Source organism: Bombyx mori, chromosome 10, assembly GCF_030269925.1.
Source record: "Bombyx mori chromosome 10, ASM3026992v2".
Classification (NCBI taxonomy): domain Eukaryota; kingdom Metazoa; phylum Arthropoda; class Insecta; order Lepidoptera; family Bombycidae; genus Bombyx; species Bombyx mori.
Genome location: NC_085116.1, coordinates 15,327,311 through 15,339,460, shown reverse-complemented (window position 1 = coordinate 15,339,460; position 12,150 = coordinate 15,327,311). Strand labels below are relative to the sequence as shown.

The 12,150-nt window shown below is 37.7% G+C and overlaps 1 protein-coding gene and 1 non-coding gene across 2 annotated transcripts in view; one reads left to right on the top strand and one right to left on the bottom strand.

Annotated features, from left to right (window-relative positions):
• Positions 1 to 12,150, top strand: part of LOC101740438 (uncharacterized) — a 495,801-nt gene that overhangs the window by 27,174 nt on the left and 456,477 nt on the right. The gene's annotated exons all lie outside the window — the stretch shown is intronic.
• Positions 2,475 to 2,545, bottom strand: TRNAG-GCC (transfer RNA glycine (anticodon GCC)). The gene has a single exon. It is a non-coding gene; the product is annotated as a tRNA-Gly (tRNA).

The window sequence follows — 12,150 nt, the reverse complement described above, 5'->3', positions numbered from 1 at the left end:
TGAAAAAAGTATTCATGGAAAGAATAAATATAAAAAAAAACTGGGCAATGTTAAATGTGTATAAAGTCTTTAATATAAGTGCATAGTTTTATACATGTAATATAACTAGAGGTCCCGCAGTAGTCGAAATTAGACTATAATTAATTGGAATTGTAAGTTTGTACACTATTATGATTGTACTTTATACTTCTATAATCACAAATTTCGCCAAGACTACACTATAAAAAATATTAACAACGGTAAAAAATATTTAATCTATTCTCAATTTGACCACAGACGCCAAGAACAAAAGTTTGACAATAAATAGCATGCATGCGTGTGTGTGTCAAATACATGGTATGTAGTGTGTGTAATGTTTTCTTTATTGATTTAATGTATCTTTTATGCTATATTTAAAAAAAAAAATTAGCATTGTGCACTTCTTCTCTATATTCTCTATAAGTGTGGAAAATTTCATACTCCTCCGTCCGCGCAATTTTCGTAAAAAGGGATACAAAGTTTTTGCTTCGCGTATTAATATATAGATAGTATATGACATTTAATGTCTGTAATCGAATTGCGAAGATGCGCAGTGTTTCCAAGCATTATGGATGAATTCCAATGCTATTGGCCAATGGCTGGTGCGATAGTCAAATGGAGAGGGTGAAATTGTCTCAAACATTCTTTCAAAGTATCAATAATACAGTGCGAAACAAATGACTGATCCGTCGATAGGTAAGTCGATACTTATAAATTTTTTAATATATCATCTTCATTGCGACGATAATCTTCAATTCTGAGGGTCGTCGTGGCCTCATGAGGCTTTCTTGGGAAAATACACATGATGGGGTCCCGCGCCCTTCCACGGCAATGTGCTTTTGGAAGGGATTTAGTTCTTCAATGCCGCTGAAGCCTTATTATACCATTGCCAGACATTCGGCATTGACTGTTTTTGTCTGGAAAGGTCGTACTCCAACTCAACCCTCCTCTTTTCTCATCCGGGCTTTGGACCGGCATTGGCAGAGCTACACCTATATACATCACTACATAGTATAAAACAAAGTCGCTTTCTCTGTCTTTATATCTGTCCCTAATCTTTAAAACTACGGAACGGATTTTGATGCGGTTTTTTTTTAATAGATAAAGTGATTGAAGAGGAAGGTTTATTATATGTATAATAACATCCATTAAATAGTGGAGAAATCAATAATAAATTACAGTTTCCGAAGCGAAGCGAGGGTGGGTCGCTAGTATATTTAAAAAAAAAAAATTATTGCTTAGATGGGTGGATGAGCTCACAGCCCAACTGATGTTAAGTGGTTACTGGAGCTCATAGACATCTACAACGTAAATGTGCCACCCACCTTGAGATATACGTTCTAAAGTCTCAGTATAGTTACATATATAGTTTGTATATAGATAATAAACACCCAAACAAAACTGTTCATAACACGAACGTTTGTCCGATGTGGGAATCGAACTCACGACCCTCGACGCAACAGTCAGAGGCACTAATTACTGCACCGCCGAGTTAGTCTGTAATGGCAGATCTATTGCGAATTTTACACGACCCCTATCATCGTCGTGATGCCTATGAATTCGTTCTGAACTCGAAGAGTCAAGTTATTAACCTTTGACACCGATTTCAGCATTTAACTCGTGGGCTTAAGCAAAGTTTGCTTTTAATTTCTTAAAGTGTCACGCTTTGGCCGCGATAAAAGGTCTGGGTAAATTGAAGCCCTGCGATAAGGTATAATAGAAATAAATATTCATTGAATTAAGAAAATTCGTCAGTACTTTATAAAATGACTAGCGGCCCGCTCCGGCTCCGCTCGGGTCTTTCAACAAAAATTTCAACGATATTTGACGTTGTTTTATTTTTTAAAATAAAAGAACACTTATTGCGGCATAACTATTATAGTTAGACATATGCTGTCGCGATACTTTTTGTAAATAATAATGTGTTCTACAAAGTCGTAATACATTCTTTTATTCTATCATCAATAGTTTTCGCAGGGCACGCGTTGGAAAGAATATTTTAGGTAATTTTTTTACACCTCGGGTTACATTATTGGAGTTTTAGTAAGGATCCCTAAAAAAGATTATAGCCTATGTCAGTCGGGAATAGTGTAGCTTCCAAACAGTGAAAGAATTTTTCAAATCGGTTCTGTAGTTTCGGAGCCTATTCAATACAAACAAACAAACAAATCTTTCCTCTTTATATTAAGTATAGAAGTATAGATTTAGAAACATTATGCAGATTAAAGTTTCTCTTTTGTTTTGTTATAGGTTAGGTTTAGAAAAAACGATCAGCTTCCATAACATTAAATAGCTCACTTGTTTTGTACAAAGTCGATTGACAAACACAGGTGAAAATTGTACTTAACTATTTTGTTTTTATCTTTTTAAATATTATAGAGGTTGAGAATTAAGACAAATGTAAAGCATCAGAGTATGTTACTTGACGAAAAATATTAGAAAAATACAAAAAATTCTGCATCGGCCGGGAATCGAACCCGGGCCGCCCGCGTGGCAGGCGAGCATTCTACCACTGAACCACCGATGCTCATATACGTTTCGTTGAAATACTGGTATATTACACAATTTATCACTTTAATCGTAATGTTTTTTTCAATTTATTACTAACGCCCATTGTATTGATAAAATAAAACTTATGTAATATTATTATCTTCACTAATCAATTTGAACAAAATAAAATGAAGCCAACACAGCTGTTAGGTAATTATAGGCTACCGTTGGTATGATAATTTATAAGACCACACAGGTAGCCCACTGAGTTTCTCGCCCGATGTCTCAGTGGGTCGAGATTCCGATCCGTTAATATTTTTTTTTATATTGCATAGATGGGTGGACGAGCTCACAGTCCACCTGGTGTTAAGTGGTTACCGGAACCAATAAACACCTACTATTTAAATGCCGCCACCCCCCTTGAGATATAAGTTCCAAAGGTCTCAGTATAGTTACAACGGCTGCCCCGCCCTTTCGAACACATAACCGCTTCACTGCAGAAATAAGCAGGGCGGTGGTACCTACCCGTGCGGACTCACAAGAGGTGCTACCACCTACAGAAAGTGTTAGAAAAACTCAGGCTGAGCTGAGCCATCAGTTCGCCTACACATTCAATGAAGTATAACCCCTCGAGGTTATTAACAGTGGGCAGGACAAAAAAAACAAAAACACGGATTTCTATCACTACCCGCACACACTAAAGGATAAGACGTCCGGTGCATTCGTGTTGAGCGATGCACCGGTGTTCTCATCCCGCAGGCGGGTACCAATTTTTCTAATGAAATACGTACTTAACAATTGTTCACGATTGACTTCCACGGTGAAGGAATAACATTGTGTAATAAAAATCAAACCCGCAAAATTATAATTTGCGTAATTACTGGTGGTAGGACCTCTTGTGAGTCCGCGCGGGTAGGTACCACCGCCCTGCCTATTTCTGCCGTGAAGCAGAAATGGGTTTCGGTTTGAAGGTTTTTTTTCCTACCTAAGCTGATAGCCTTGAGAGGCTTTATTAGCGTCGCCTTAACTAGTAGGTGAGCTCACAGGGCTCAAGCCTGATGACGTTGCTAACACGAACCCTAGCAAGAGCCGTCCTTCGCAGAATCTACCACCGGATCAGAAACGTGACCCACTGAGAAGATCCGGCGAGATACTCAGTGGGCTGTGTCTGAGGGTTAATTTACTCGTCAACCCCTTCGTCGCAAGCGACGGGTTCGACGAGACCGGTGCTTGAGGTACCTAGAAGCACCGTTAGTGGATCGGGAGGATCCAAAATGACGTGAAGGTTTGAAGGGTGGGGCAGCCGTTGTAACTATATACTTGAGACCTTAGAACTTATATCTCAAGGTGGGTGGCGCATTTACGCTGTAGATGTCTATGGGCTCCAGTAACCACTTAACACCAGTTGAGCTGTGAGCTCGTCCAACCATCTAGGCAATAAAAACCAATAAAATAAAAAAACCCTCAGTGTCAATCCTTAGTATGATCTGAGGGATCTCAGATCATACAAACATAGATCCTACGAATATATCCATATATAAAATTACTGTTCGTGATCGTCTGTCGTCCGTAACGAGTGCTCGTGACCAGGCGAGCGTCGAACCTGGAACGTCAGTGTCACGCCGCCGGCCAAGCTAACCACCGTGCCGTAATTGCGCTGATCACAGTCATTGCGATTGTTTAGTTTTCACTATCATCACGGCTCGTGATTTACTGCACTTAGGACGTGTTCACATTAAATTATTTTTTTTTTAATAGAAATCACGTTCGAACCTTTTATAGAAACACTTTACTAGTGGTAGGACCTCTTGTGAGTTCGCACGGGTAGATACCACCACCCCGCCTATTTCTGCCGTGAAGCAGTAATGCGTTTCGGTTTGAAGAGCGGGGCAGCCGTTGTAACTATACTGAGACCTTAGAACTTATATCTTAAGCCGGGTGGCGCATTTACCTTGTAGATGTCTATGGGCTCCAGTAACCACTTAACACCAGGTGGACTGTGCGCTCGTCCACCCATTTAAGCAATAAAAAAAATGCGTTGATGGATAAATGAGTTCACTCCCGTAGACACGAGGTTAGGTAGTGCTTATTGTATTCAGTTGACCCACCCTTCAAACTGGAGTGCGTGACTGCTCACGGTAGGCAGCGGCTTGACTCTGCCTCTGGTATTGCTGACGTCCATGGGCGACGGTAACTTCTTACCATCAAGTGGGCCGTATACTCGTCTGTCTACAAGGACAATAAAAAAAGGAAGATGGCCCCTACATGTATAGGTTTACAATCCACCAGTAATTGCTCAAAGTTACATATTTTTCAGGCTTGATTCTATAACGTGACGTAATACCTTCATAGTAAAAGTCATTGATTAATATGTATTAATAAATGATATGGGATATTCTAAAATTGGTTAAACAATAATAAAATACTTAATTGCGTTTTCTGTACAATATTAAGAAAACAACATTTAAAGCCACAGTAACCACTTAACACCAGGTGGGCTGTGAGCTCGTCCACCCATCTAAGCAATAAAAAAAAAAAAGCTCTTATTTTCCACAATTTATTTTACACAGTATTCTTGAATTAAATAACACTGAACTCGTCTTTTTTCTTCTCAATGACAGAGAGTTCAGCCAACCTATATTAGAAAAATCTTTCTTTTTTTAAACTATATGCTTTTGTATAAGTACTATCTGGCCCGGCAAACGTTGTTTTGTCATATAAATTATTTCTGGGAAAGATAAATAACCTAGACGCCGACTGCAACGCCATCTGCCGGGCTGATTTGTAAATCTAAACCATTCTCGAATCCACTCGAAGATACACAGAAAATTTCATTGAAATCGGTCCAGCCGTTTAGGAGGAGTTCAGTGACAAACACACGCACAGAAGAAATATATATATCAAGATTACATAAATAAGGTTTTACTGGTGGTAGGACCTCTTTGAGTCCGCATGGGTAGGTACCACCACCCTGCCTGTTTCTGCCGTGAAGCAGTAATGCGTTTCGGTTTGAAGGGTAGGGCAGCCGTTGTAACTAAACTTGAGACCTTAGAACTTATATCTCAAGCTGGCTGGCGCATTCACCTTGTAGATGTGTATGGGCTCCAGTAACCACTTAACACCAGGTAGGCTGTGAGCTCGTCCACCCATTTAAGCAATAAAAAAAAAAACAGTATTCTTGAATTAAATAAAACTGAACTCGTCTTTTTTCTCAATGACAAAGAGACTAAAACAGTTTTATATAAAAATTACATAAAAAAATGTTTTTCTTTACACGTATTTCATAAGAGCACTGACAGAATCGCATCACACGTGTGCATGCTTCCTATTTTTTAGGCCAGCGGTTCTCAACTACCGCGACGCGGCACGTTGACGTTTCGCAAGTCCCTGGTATGTCGCGAAATTTACAAATACGATATTGTTATTGACAAATTTTGACGCCGGAGTATTGTATCTGTAGGATACATGAGTCGTCTATTATCAAAGGTGGCAATCTGTGCATTTGGACAAAAATTTTTTATTGATATGTCAATACAGATTGATTTGAATATAATCGTCTCCTTCAAAGAATACGGTTCAAAAACTGCATTAAATAAAGGTTAATGCTTAACCTGTTATTTATCTAAGATGTCGTTCAGAAGAGTTTTGTGACTGCCAATGGAATACAAAGTCAATAATTCGTTTTTCTGATTTACCAATAATTGTCCAAAAGTCACATTGCCGGCTTTGATAATAGTAGACTCACATATGGCGTAACTATACAACTGATCACTAGTTATATTTGATAAATCAATGGTGTATAATTTAATGTAAAATTACCTTTACTTTCAGAAGTGTTAGTGATTAAGAATAGGTAATCGTTGCCTAAAACAGCGGCTCTCAACCTTTTTACTTAGTGTCACACTAACAAATAAAATTCGCTACACTCAAACGTGTCTACATGCAAAATTTTGATATTTGAAGAAATATCTGAAACATGCATTTCGCATTGATAATTGCTAACACGATATAATAGGTTTGAGCGAAGTTCGCCGCCTAGGAGAACAGATAATCAAAGACGACGAATATACCTTCTACTACATTGGCCAAATAAAAAGACTCTATGGACAGAACTAAGGACAGAGAAGGATGGCATTCCTTGGGGGAGGCTTTTACCCGAACGGGGTCCATGCATTGAATAATTAGGTAATGGAAAATTAAAACAAATAATAATCAAACACCAAAAATTTATAATTAAGCATTAAAAATTTACCAATTGTTATCGTTTAATGTGTACTATGCATGGAATTAAATAAAGCTTTATTATTATTAATTGCTAACATGATAACGAAAATTATACGAACAAACTTTACTACAAGATTTCAAAAACCAAGAAAATGCTCGATAATTTAGCCGCGTAGCATCCGAGCCCGTCTTATTTAATCTCGTCTATCCCCCCGAAGGTTTTCAACTGACCTACTTCCTGAACGAGCGACGTGGTTCGTGGTTGGTGAATTTTAATAGTTTCAGTAATTAAAGTTTTTAAATTATGACTCGCATTTTATATCCGTATGCAGATACTACTATGTTTTTAAATAGAAGGGGTAGAAAAAACGTTCTTTAAATTCCATGAAAATGACTTATTAACACTGAAGGAAAGACTAAACCCGGAATGACTACAGCATACCCAAAGTAAAATACATTATACTTATATTTTTTGGTGTGGGTAGATAATATTTTCTTGGCGTTGTGAGATATGCTCTTCGAAGGACTTTTGAGGATATTAAAAGGCAATTTGTGCCCACTGACAAAACCATAGATGTTGCTATTTCCATTACGTGATCGCAAAGTTGTCTGCCTTCGGACATCATTAAAAGAGTAGTCCAGGATAACAGAAACGAAAGGTCTTATCGTATAGATAACATCATTTACAACAATCTATTTTATGACTGTGTGACTATTTAGATTGTTTATTCTAATATAACTTTTCCTATCCTGGTCGTCGGGATTTTTCCACACAATAGAACCAGCTGAAAATGTTGATATCAACTATAATATGTAAATATATACATGAGATAATTAATATGTATCTTTTTGAGAGTTAGTGTAATAGTCTCAGTTAATATTCAAAAAGCCTGGTTCAAATTCAAATGCGCGTAATTAAGACAGCGTTGAAAAAATTACCAAAGAACAATTTACGTAAATGCTATTTTGAACTGATGTATTCCAACCCTACTGAATTTAATCTCCATCATCCTTGGGGCATTTCACGTAACCTAGTTTCACAACGTCAAGAAATATCATGTTGAAGAATTTTTCATATCTTTTGTGAAGTGAATCTCCAGTGATTTCGTGCATAAATTCACAAAAGATACCAATGTAGTCGGTTATCTGGGTACGATCATACCCTGTGATTGGTAGCCGAATAGATTCTTATTATGTAAGATCTTCTAGCTTTATCATAATTGGGGGAATTTGGTGAATGCTTTAAATTGGGATAATAATTAATATGGAAAGACACTAAACTATCAGCTTAAAATATGGTTATCTGGTTACGATTATACCCTGTGATTGGTAGCCGAATAGGTTCTTATCGTGTAAGATCTTCTAGCTTTAGCATAATTGGGGGAATTTGGCGATTTCTTTAAAATGGGAAGATATTCAATATGCAAAGACACTGAACAAGAAAGATCAGCTTAAAATAGCAACCTCGCGTCCTTATTTCACCCATTCAGACTATGATTCTGTCAGCCTTTATTGATCAAAATTCGGCAAATCAAGCAAGCCCTTCCATATTTAAGGTTAGCTACAATGAATGCTAACAGTCCGCTGTACCCCAGGGTGCTTGTTTCCTTCGATATTGTATTATCAATTTCGTACGTGATCTGAATTCTGTACTGATTATTTGTATTGCGTATTGTTTAGGAGATTCGATAACATGGGGGTTGGTTGGTCATCTCCATTTAAGTACTGGCTTGAGAAAGAGATGGCTACACATTCATATGACCAACCCAATCTACCTAGTTAATTATTATAATATTCAAATCATAAATTATTAATTACTACATCGCTTTACAACGAATTCCTGTTTTCAAAATGAAACGTCCCTATTCTGAAAATCGTCAGAATCTCTGTTGAGACTGGTGTTTATCGAAACTGTTGTTTGTTGAAATTCTAGCTAATCTCCAAGTCTAAAGTACGAGCAACTCACGAGGAGGATTTGACGCCATAGCTGTGTCACAATTCAATGAATGCTGACTTGGTTCGACCACTGTATTCCAACTAAACATGCTTCGCAGAATCAATCCCGTGCAGTTACAAAGTGCAAAGTAATCTATACATAAAAATAAAATTGGAGTATCTGTTTGTAATATTAAAATAATAGCTTTTTACTAAATGCATATGAATGTATATACGGTACATTTTTATTATTGCTTAGATGGGTTGACGGGCTCACGATCCACCTAGTGTTTAGTGGCTACTGGAGCCCATAGATATCTACTATGTAAATGCTCCACCCACCTTGAGATATAAGTTCTAAGGTCTCAGTATAGTTACAACGGCTGCCCCACCCTTCAAAGTAAATCGCATTACTGCTTCACGGCTGAAATAGGCGGGCTGGTGGTACCTACCCGTGCGGACTCACAAGAGGTCCTACCACCAGTTTAGCATTGATACGAAAGCTATTTTTGATAATTCGTCATTATATTTTTTAATACAACATAGCCTACTTGTGGATTAGAAATTTTCTCTTACACGTAAAAACTGTGTAAATTAGTTTTAGAAATAGGTATAATTATCATTCGAGTTGCCAAAATTTTCATTGTGATATCTCTGGAAATTTTGGCTAATACATATTGTTAATACAATGAGATGGAGAGCTTACAATGCCCTACGTGTTCAAATATAATAATGCGTATAGGATGATGTTGTCACTGCCGCGCTTTTGTAGTGCATCCACAATGTTTGCGACATCTCACACCGATGACTTCTTTGCAATAATGCGAAAGAGAAGTGAGTCGTTATTGCGTCGAGTCAGAGACAGTGGCAACAGTCTTCTGAAAATCATATCGAGCAAGATCGAGGGACTGCTGATTAATAGGCTTTGCAGCAGGCACTTGGAAGGGAAAAAAAACAAATGTAATGATATAAAATGTATGTAATGATACTAATGTGTTAGATTTTTTAAGTTACTAACATAGATTATAAGTAATTTTTGCTAACAAAGTGTTCGAGTTTAAACACAAAAAAATACTGAAATAAAGTATAAATAAAATAAATACATAAGATATAATTAAGTCGACTATTATCAAAGCCGGCAATGTGACTTTTGGATAATTATTGGTAAATCAGAAAAACGAATTATTGACTTTGTATTCCATTGGCAGTCACAAAACTCTTCTGAACGACATCTTAGATAAATAACAGGTTAAGTATTAACCTTTATTTAATGCAGGTTTTGAACCGTATTCTTTGAAGGAGACGATTATATTCAAATCAATCTGTATTGACATATCAATAACATTTTTTTGTCCAAATGCACAGATTGCCACCTTTGATAATAGACGACTCAATTATGGTATATTGTTGAAGGTATTAATCCAAAAACTGTAGTGTTCTGTCTAATCTCAAACCCGTGTCGTATCGAATAAAAAAGGCCCGCACCATGGCATCGCAATAAACGCAACGTAATGTATAGAACCCGGAAAACATAAATTACGTTCAACAGTTAGGTTATAAGGCGTGTAATTTGAAAACATCGAGGATCCCACAAAATTGCGTAGTTTCTCATGACTCGTGGTGGATGTGAGCACGCCCAGCCCGCGGCTTCACCTCCGTAACACGAAAATGGCAGGTGTAACGTTCTCTGATGCGCATTCAGCTATTAGAAAATTATCCTGCTTTAGAACTTACTGCGAGTTTCCCTTCGTTTGCCACTAGGGGCGCTGTTACAACTCAATACAAGTTCGAGTTAACTTTTACGCGATCGAGAACGTTAAAAAACTCGCACTAAGCACACTGGGAACTGAACTGCGATGCTTAAAAAACAAACGTGTGGCACTCGGGAACTACCGCGGTAAAGCTGCATAGCATTTTTTATCAACTTATGCAATTATAATTAGACAATGAAAATTTAATATTAAAACAATAATAAAACAAGACCACGCTATATTAAACATTAATAAAAGCAAAAGCTTAATTGCCCCTTCACACCCATAAGCTAGACCGCGCGAGAGAGAGATAGATGGGCAGACTTTTCATGATGCGCATGCAGTCTGACGTTACGCCACGCGCTTATTCACAAACACTACACAAGCGCAACGTGTGAATGTGTTGAACGCGAGCTACATGGTAGGCGGAGTGAAGGGGTGTAAGGTTTTTTTCGTTACGGAATTTCATGATTACAGTAAGCCGCGCTCAAGGCCCGCGATAAAACTATGCAATAGCTTAAAAATTATCGCGCAAACTTAAGCCGATTTGCTTGCGATTTTCATTACGTATGACGTCATGTGGGGCTAAAACAAACGATTATGATAACAAATAGACATAACAAACACGTCTGTTTGGTTCTTAAGTTGCATCGTCATGTTTTATGATCGACCAGGAACAATAAGGGGGGTCTTAGAACTTCAATCCTTGGGCACTAGAACAGAGAATCCATTTTTCAAGAAAGAACCGTCCTGAGTAGTCTAACCTGTCTTGTTTTTTTTTTTTTTTTCATTTGTACAATAAGGGATCAGGGATTTTAGTAAAGTTCCAGTTCCAGTTATATATTACAGTATCACTCCGAAGCGAAAGGTAGCGTCCGGCGATTTCTTCCTACCTAAATAAGGGCACTGTCGCGCTGCCGGCTATCACAAAATAAGTCACTGAAGTTCAACTACTGTTTAAAGAGCAACACATTGCGAGTTGCACTACCGATAAAAGTAAGATCTATCCATCGAAAATAGATGCAGAGCACAGAATCTAAGAGAATGAATAAAGGACTCTCGGATGCTCTGGCTCACAGCCAATATCGTTAGTTAAAGAACAATAAAACTATAAAAATACTTCAAAAGAAACTAACAATGTTACAGTAAAGGCTGATAGTGCTGACCGGCCTGTAAACAATGATTGAAGTTTTAACTACGATGGTCTCCGTCGATATCTGTGGATCGGTGCAGCGAAATAAAGGCTTTCCATATTGTCTCAATAGTACAGGCGAGCACACGTCTCTTTTAGCGTTAGCTAGTCCTCACCGACGCTATGACTGCAAGAAATAACGGCATTTAGAATTTTATTAACAGACAGTTCTGCCTAGCTTCTCGCTGTGTGCTTAGTGCGAGTTTTTTAACGTTTTCGATAGCGTAAAAGTTAATTCAAATGTGTATGGAGTTGGTACAGCGCCTCTAGCGGCAAACGTTCCAACTCCATACAAATTTGAGTTAACTTTTACGCTATCGAAAACGTTACAAAACTCTCACTAAGCAAACCGGTCCGTTTTTTGCTGTTACAACTTCAACTCGATTACTGTCCTTCAAATGTAAATTACTTTCAAGACATTATATCGACAGTTTTTTCCGAACACTTTGAGAACGCATTGCTATTCACTAAATCCACTACTAGATTCCATTCACTGGATAATATGTAGTCATAATAACTCAATTTTTGTTTGGCAAGCGT